The 7,500-nt window shown below is 38.9% G+C and overlaps 1 protein-coding gene across 1 annotated transcript in view; it reads right to left on the bottom strand.

Annotated features, from left to right (window-relative positions):
• Positions 1-806, bottom strand: part of LOC106878040 (RNA helicase aquarius) — a 127,081-nt gene extending 126,275 nt beyond the window's left edge. Inside the window, exon 1 of the mRNA XM_089342132.1 lies at positions 1-806. This exon is cut by the window's left edge and continues 858 nt beyond it. The gene's annotated coding sequence lies outside the window, so the exon portion shown is untranslated.
• Positions 807-7,500: the final 6,694 nt, after the last annotated feature.

Below are 7,500 nucleotides of genomic sequence, written 5' to 3'. Positions count from 1 at the left end.
ACGCACTGGTCGATGTAATTGAATAGTCCCCTCCCAACAAATCTCAGGCCTTGTGCCTTTAGCAGAAAGGATTATCACGTGTGGCTGTGTTGTTAAGGAGCTTGCTTTCAAACCATTGTGGTATTGGGTTCAGTCCCAATATACAGAACTTTGAGCAAGAGTCTTCTGTTATAGCCCTGGGCTGGATCAAGCCTTATAGGTGGATTTTGGTAGAAAGAAACCCATCGTGTGTGTGTACTGTCGTCTTGACATTACGTGAGAGCTGTAAATGAGCATCCCTGTCATACAAGCCAAGTTGTTTTACACCTATTACACTAATTTTTGTTTCGTTTTTGAGCTCGGGTCAAACGCTTTAGTTTGACCGTTTGTTTCCTGTCTTCTGCGAAAAACATGTCTGACCATCTTTTTATCTTTCAAGTCACTGGACTGCGACCATGCTGGGGCACCACTGTGTAGAGTTTTAGTCGAACAAATTGTACTCATTTTCTTCTTTACTTATTTTTAAAAAAGTTTCGTTGAATTCTTTCGTTCTCTTTTGCCGAACCTCTAAGTTACAGGGATGTAAACACGCTAACACCTGCTGTCAAGTGGCGGCGGGAGATAAATGCAGCTTGGCCACAGTCAAAATGGCTGAAACAGGTCAACGAATAAAAGAATATTACAACTCTTGTTTCGATTCTGTGTAGCAGCTATCTGTCTTATAAGATATTTTCACAGCTATCCTGCTGTGTCCGAGGTTTCCTGTCCCGTAAAATACCAACCAAGTCATTCGGTGTTTGGGTTTCATAATGGAGGCAAAATACACTATCGAAGGGAGGTAACTCTATGAAATCAATAATTACCTCATCGATATTTGGTGAATGGAAACTGCGGAAGCTTGTGTGTGTGTTGTAATATTTATTTATCCTGAGATGCAGAGATTTCCTAGTAACTCTTCCCTATAACCTCTGCAATTGCTATTGTCCACAAAATGCTTATGAAATTAATTAAATATTAATGAATTTCCTAATTTGGTTCACCAATAATTAACACATTAATGTATAAAATTTTAATTCGCATTTTATAATTATCCTTTTTGTTATCAAATTTCTATTGAAATACGTTACCTTTGTTTCAATTAATTTTGAAAATAATGAAGAATTTAATAAATTAACTTTGTCATTAATAAGCTGGTGTTTGGGACATCATCATCATCGTTTAACATCCGTTTTCCATGCTAGCATGGGTTGGATGATTTGACTGAGGACTGGTGAACCGGATGGCTACACCAGGCTCCAATCTGATTTGGCAGAGTTTCTACAGCTGGATGCCCTTCCTAACGCCAACCACTCAGAGAGTGTAGTGGGTGCTTTTATCAAATTTTTATGGCTGGTTTTGACTTCGGTTCCAGGGGTGATCTTATATGGGATGGATTCAAAAAGAATCAAGTTTTCCACTGTACCTACTTTGGAATCTAGTTTCCAGACATAATGTTAAGAATTTCCCTTTGTAATTATGAGCTTCTGGGTTTGTGTTGTCCACCGTAGAGCATCTTGGTCAAGTGTCTTTAGCCTTTGGGTTACTCTAAACCTTGTGAGTGGAATTGGGTCGATGGAAACTTTGTAGTATTTCTATTAAATCAATTCTGTTGGTAGTAAGTCTCCTGGTCAGTGAATCTTCTGGTCATATTGCCTCTGGAAATGCCTTGTCACACTCGACTGATAGACTAAGTACTAGGCTTTGAAAACAGATAAGCCCCGGGGTCAATTTGTTTGACGAAGCCCATTAAGGCGAGAATTACAGCTACCGTTTCTTCTATCCAGAGTGTCTGTCACATTACCCTGAATGAACAGATGGCAAAACATTGTGGGTCCTTTTGTCATGCAGGGCACAGAGTAGGAAACTTGTGCTGGTGTCACAATAAAATGCAACTGGTACACTCTTGTAAAGCAGATTGGAGGACAAGCAGAGGCAGTATAGGGTTAAAAGGACCCTTAAATCTAATGACTGAAACAACAAGTATATATATATATACATATATACACACATCTTGGGTGTCTTCTACTTTCAGTCCAGGCTATTCAAAGCCTTGTGTGTGGATTTGGTAGGTGGAAACTAAAAGAAGCCTATTGTGTGTGTGTGTCCTTGACTCGACATCGTGTGATAGTTGTAAATGTGCATCAACGTAATACAAGTGAAGTTGTTCATTTTGAGTCTTCTATGAAGAAAAAAAAAAACCAAACAAGCACCCAATTAACACTGTAAAGTGGTTGGCATTAGGAAAGGCATCGTCATAGAAACCACGCCAAAGATGACATTAGGGCCTAACGCAGCTTGTTGGTTCCCTGTCAAACTGTCCTACTCATGCCAGCATGCAAAGTGGACATGAAGCCTTTAACTTTTAAACTGGCCAGATCTAACCTCTCACAGCTACTCTACAATGTTAGTCTAAAAGATATACAGCCATGTAATTGAAATCTCAAGGCTACAAGATAATGTTGGATTAACTCCAAACAATGTGGATAAATCTTACGTTTGATAGAATAATCTGAATGCTAGAAGGGCTAAATGATGATGATGGTGATGATGATATCTTTCATCTTTTACTTGTTTCAGTCCCCTTTGACTGTGGACATGCTGGGGCGCTGCCTTGAAGGGTTTAGTTGAATAAATCGACCTCAGGATTTACTTATTAAAGCCTGGTGCTTATTCTATTGGTCTCTTTAGCTGAGCCACTAGGGTTCGGAGATGTAAACACACCAACACCGGTTGTCAAGTGATGATGGGGGGGGGGGAACAAATGCAGACACACACACACACAAATACATACATATATATATATATATATAGGATGGGCTTCTTTCAGTTTCCAAATCCACCCACAAGGCTTTGATCAACCCAGGGCTATAGCAGAAGACACTTGCCCAAGGTGCCATGCAGTGGGACTGAACCCAGAACCATGTGGTTGGAAGGCAAGCTTCTTACCACACAGCCACATCTGCATCTTTGTACATAAAATGAAAAAGAAAAGAACAATTTGCTTTTAATTCAAGGTTTTTTTTTTGTTTCTTTAATTCAAGGAAAAGTTGGTGAAGGGAGGGGGGTTAGGGTTAGATGGGGAAAGAGCGAGGGGTGGGGGCATGGAATATCGGATGGGTGGGTGGGAGACCAAAACATGAAGATGGAAGAGGAAGCGGAGGTGGAGGAGGAAACAGAAAGCAAAAAGAAAAAAAAAAGACAAATATGTCTGCAATGTAACATTTAAAAGGTGGGAGGGTGGGGGTGGGGGTGGGCGGGTGGTTAGAGACACATCTCCAATTACAACAATGGGAATTTTTAACCAACTACAATGAAAATAATAATAATAATAATAATGGTTTAAAATTTTGCCACAAGGGCAGCAGTTTTTTTTTGGGGTGTAGGAGATATAAGTCGATTATATCAGTCCCCAGTGCATAACTGGTACTTAATTTATCAACCCCCGAAAGGATGAAAAGCAAAGTCAACCATGGCAGAATTTGAACTCAGAATATAGTGACAGGCGAAATACCGCTAAGCATTTCGTCCAGCGTGCTAACGATTCTGCCAGCTCGCCGCCTTCAATAATAATAATAATAATAATAATAATAATAATAATAACCGTTTCTCACGTAAGCACAAGGCCACAAATTTGAAGGAAGGTGGTCAATAAAATTGCAATCCTCCAATCCACTTTTCCACAGTATGTGACATACATTTTTTTTTTATTGACCGTAGTCCCCACTCCTGCCCCTCACCCCTTAAGATGAAAGGGGAAAAGTTAACCTTGGCAGGATTTGAACTCAAAATGCTCAGAGCTGGAAGAAATGCACTGGAAGCATTTTTTGTCTAATGCGTTAATGGTTTTGCATTACATAATAATAATAATAATAATAATAATAATCCTTTCTACTATAGGCACAAGGCCTGAAATTTTGGGGGAGGGGAATAGTCAATTACATCAACCCCAATGTTCAACTGGTGCTTAATTTAGCGACCCCGAAAAGATGAAAGGCAAAGTTGACCTTGGTAGAATTTGAACTCAGAACATAAAAACGGACGAAATGCTGTTAAGCACTTCGCTCAGCGTACTAACAATTCTGCCAGCTCACTGCCTTCATAATAATAATAATAATAATAATAATAGTAATCCTTTCTACTATAGACACAAGGCCTGAAATCGTGGAGGAGGGGGCTAGTCGATTACATCGACCCCGAAAGGATGAAAGGCAAAGTTGTTCTCAGAACGAAGCGACAGGTGAAATACAATATCGTTAAGCATTTTGTCCAGCATGCTAACGATTCTGTCAGCTCACTGCCTTTGTAATAATGATAATGATAATTCTTTCTATGAAAAGCACAAGGCCTGAAATTTTGGGGGAGAGATTATTCAATTATATTAACCCCTAGTACATAACTGGTACTTATGTTATCAACCATGAAAGGGTGAGAGGCAAAGCTGATCGTGGAAGAATTTAAACACGGAATGTAAAGACAGATGAAAGGCCTCTAAGCGTTTTGTCTGGTGTGCAAATAATTCTGCCAGCTTGCCACATTAATAATAATAATAATAATAATAATGATGATAATAATAATAATAATAATAATAATAATAATAATAATAATAATAATAATAATAATAATGGGCTCTTCTCCTTGAAGACAACATATGAGTGTTCAGTTTTTGCTGAACGATCTGCACAGATGATTTGTTTATAGTGATCAAACGTTATGTGCCGTACATCAGCTCACTCCCCTCAATCAAATCGAGATTGCCTGTACAGGTGCACAAGTGTGCCACTCAGTCTCGGAACCAAACCTATGATTTAGCGATTGTGAGTGCTAATACCAAACCATTAGGCCACAAAACCCTCTCTACTATAGGCACAAGGTCTGACATTTTGATGGGAGGTGGGGTCTTCTTGGTTGCCTCAACACCAAAAAGACGAAAGATAAAGTCAACCCAGGTGGAATTTGAACTCAGAATGTTAAGGCGACAAAATGCCGCTAAGCATTTTGTCTGGGGTACTAATGATTCTGCCAGCTCACACCATTCTTAGATAATAATAATAATAATCTTTTCTACTATGGGTACAAAGCCCGAAATTTGGAGAGGGGGGGGATAGTGGATTACATCGACCGTAGTATGTAACTGGTACTTAATTTATCGCCCCCCCCCCCGAACGAAAGGCAAAGTCAACTTTGGTGGAATTTGAACTCAGAATGTAAGGACAGACGAAATTCCGCTAAGCACGCCAGGCAAAATGCATCGTGGCACTTTGTACGTCTGCACATTCTGAGTTCAAATCCCACCGAGGTCGACTTTGCCTTTCATCCTTTCGGGGTTGATAAACTAAGTATCAGTGAAACACCAGGGGTCGATGTAATCGACTAGTCCCCTCCCCACTAATTCCAGGCCTTGTGCCTTTAGTAGAAAGGATTGTTACTAATAATATAAGCACAAGTCTCTACAATTCTTTTTTAGTGCCAGACTTCAGTTGATTAGATCAACAGCTTTCCTCCCGTAAATTCCATCCCCATTGGTGACCGCTTCTTGTTTTATATCGACCAAGGAATGGATGAAAGGGTAAAAGCTTCACCCAGGTGGGAACCGAAGCCAGAATATTAAGAAACAGGCAAAAATTCAATGCAAAAAAAAAAAAAAAAAAAAAAAAAAAGAAAAGAAAATGCATCACAAAGCATTTTGAATAACGCTCCACTGGGCCTGTCAATGTATGATTTTGACAATAACAACAATAACATGATGATGATGATGATGGTGGTGGTGATTTTTGACTATGGTACAGGAACATAATGCTTTTATTTTAGGGGGTAAATGAAAGGAAAAAAAAAAAAGGCAATGAAATGGATCTCAATATATGACTGGTATTTTGATGACACAGCAAGGATGAACGGCAATGTTGACAATCGGGGCTTGGACTCAGAAACAGCTAGAACAAATACTGTACCATGTTTCGACCCATGTTTTAATGATACAGCTCTTTCCCAAATATAAAACTGATCTTGGCAGAATTCGAACTCAGAACAGCAAAAGACAAAATGCTGCTAACGACTTTGCCACGACACCAGTAATTTTGATGGAAAGTGGTTCCATTGACACTAGAGTTTAATTTCTACTTATTTTATAGAAGCCCTGTAAGGATGAGAAGCCAAGTTGACCTCGGCAGAATTTGAACTCAAAATGTTATGATAATAATACTTTAAAACATTTCAAAGACTGGAAATCTCCAAAAGTTGAAGATCCACAATGCCCCAACATTTCCTTCATATTTGTTAAGTATGAGGCTGAGTAAAAAGTAAGCAATGTTTTGAAACATGAAATTCATCACAATATATTTCAACAATGTGGGACATTTTATTCATCAAAGTACTATTACAATCAACACATTTTTGCCAACGAGTTACAAGTTTGTTTATTCCGGTAACATAAAAATCTGGAGTTCTGGAATTGATGAACTCTTTGAATGCACTTTCAGCATCGATTTGATGTTTTAACTCTTTCTCTCGAAGGAAACCATCAAGGTGCTTTCAAAAGTGGTACTGGATAGGAAAAAGGTCTGGGGAATAAGCTGGGTGGGGAAGAACTTCATAACCAAGTTCCCTCAACTTCTGGAGCGTCATTAGTGAAACGTGTGGTTGAGCATTGTCATGAAGAATGATTGGCTCTTTTCTGTTGACCAGTCTAGGATGGTGGAGCAGCAGTTTTTTGTTCATTTTGGGAATTCCATGGCAATGTTTCTGCAGTAATAGTTTTTCTGGGTTTTAAGAAGTTGTAGTGGATGAGTCCAGCAGTACCTCACCATACAGTCAGCATAACCTTCTTTTTGAAGAGCTTGGATTTAAGGAATGTTTTCGGTGCTTCATTTTGGTCCAACCACTGAAAAACGTTTTTTTATTATTGTACAGAATCCACGCAAGTTACAATATAGTCTAGAAACAGATTTGCCTGGTTACGGAGAAGCGATGAGCAAATTTCATATCTGCGCATTTTCTGATTTTCATACCAATCGTGTTTTACTCATTTGTTGAGCTTTTTGATTTTCCAATCACATGCAAATGGTTGCAGGCAATTTTCTAGCTAACTTGAAGTTCTTTTGCCAGTTCTCGAGTGGTTTTACATGGATCTTTCTCAACGACAGTCTTTAATTGACCGTCATCACTGGCAGATGGAGGTCCAATATGCTCACAATCTTCAAGGCTCAGGTCTCCACTGCAAAATCGTTTAAACCATTTTCGAGCTGACCACTCACAGGTCATTTCCTCACCAAACGTTTCATTGATATCGTGAGCAGTTTCAGCTGCTTTACGTCCGTTTTTGAAGTCGAATAGCAAAATTGCTCGAATATCGCACTTTGACAGTTCCATTTCAGAAGACTGTAACAATGGTGAAAAAAATTTCAATGTTAATTAATTGATGCATTTGTATTATCAGACAACTGCAAAAAAATGTTTAAAAAAAATTCAAAACTGCAAAAATCCGAT

The sequence above is a fragment of the Octopus bimaculoides genome, chromosome 25 (assembly GCF_046866305.1).
Source record: "Octopus bimaculoides isolate indiv1 chromosome 25, ASM4686630v1, whole genome shotgun sequence".
Lineage (NCBI taxonomy): Eukaryota > Metazoa > Mollusca > Cephalopoda > Octopoda > Octopodidae > Octopus > Octopus bimaculoides.
This window is presented reverse-complemented; position numbering and strand designations above follow the sequence as displayed.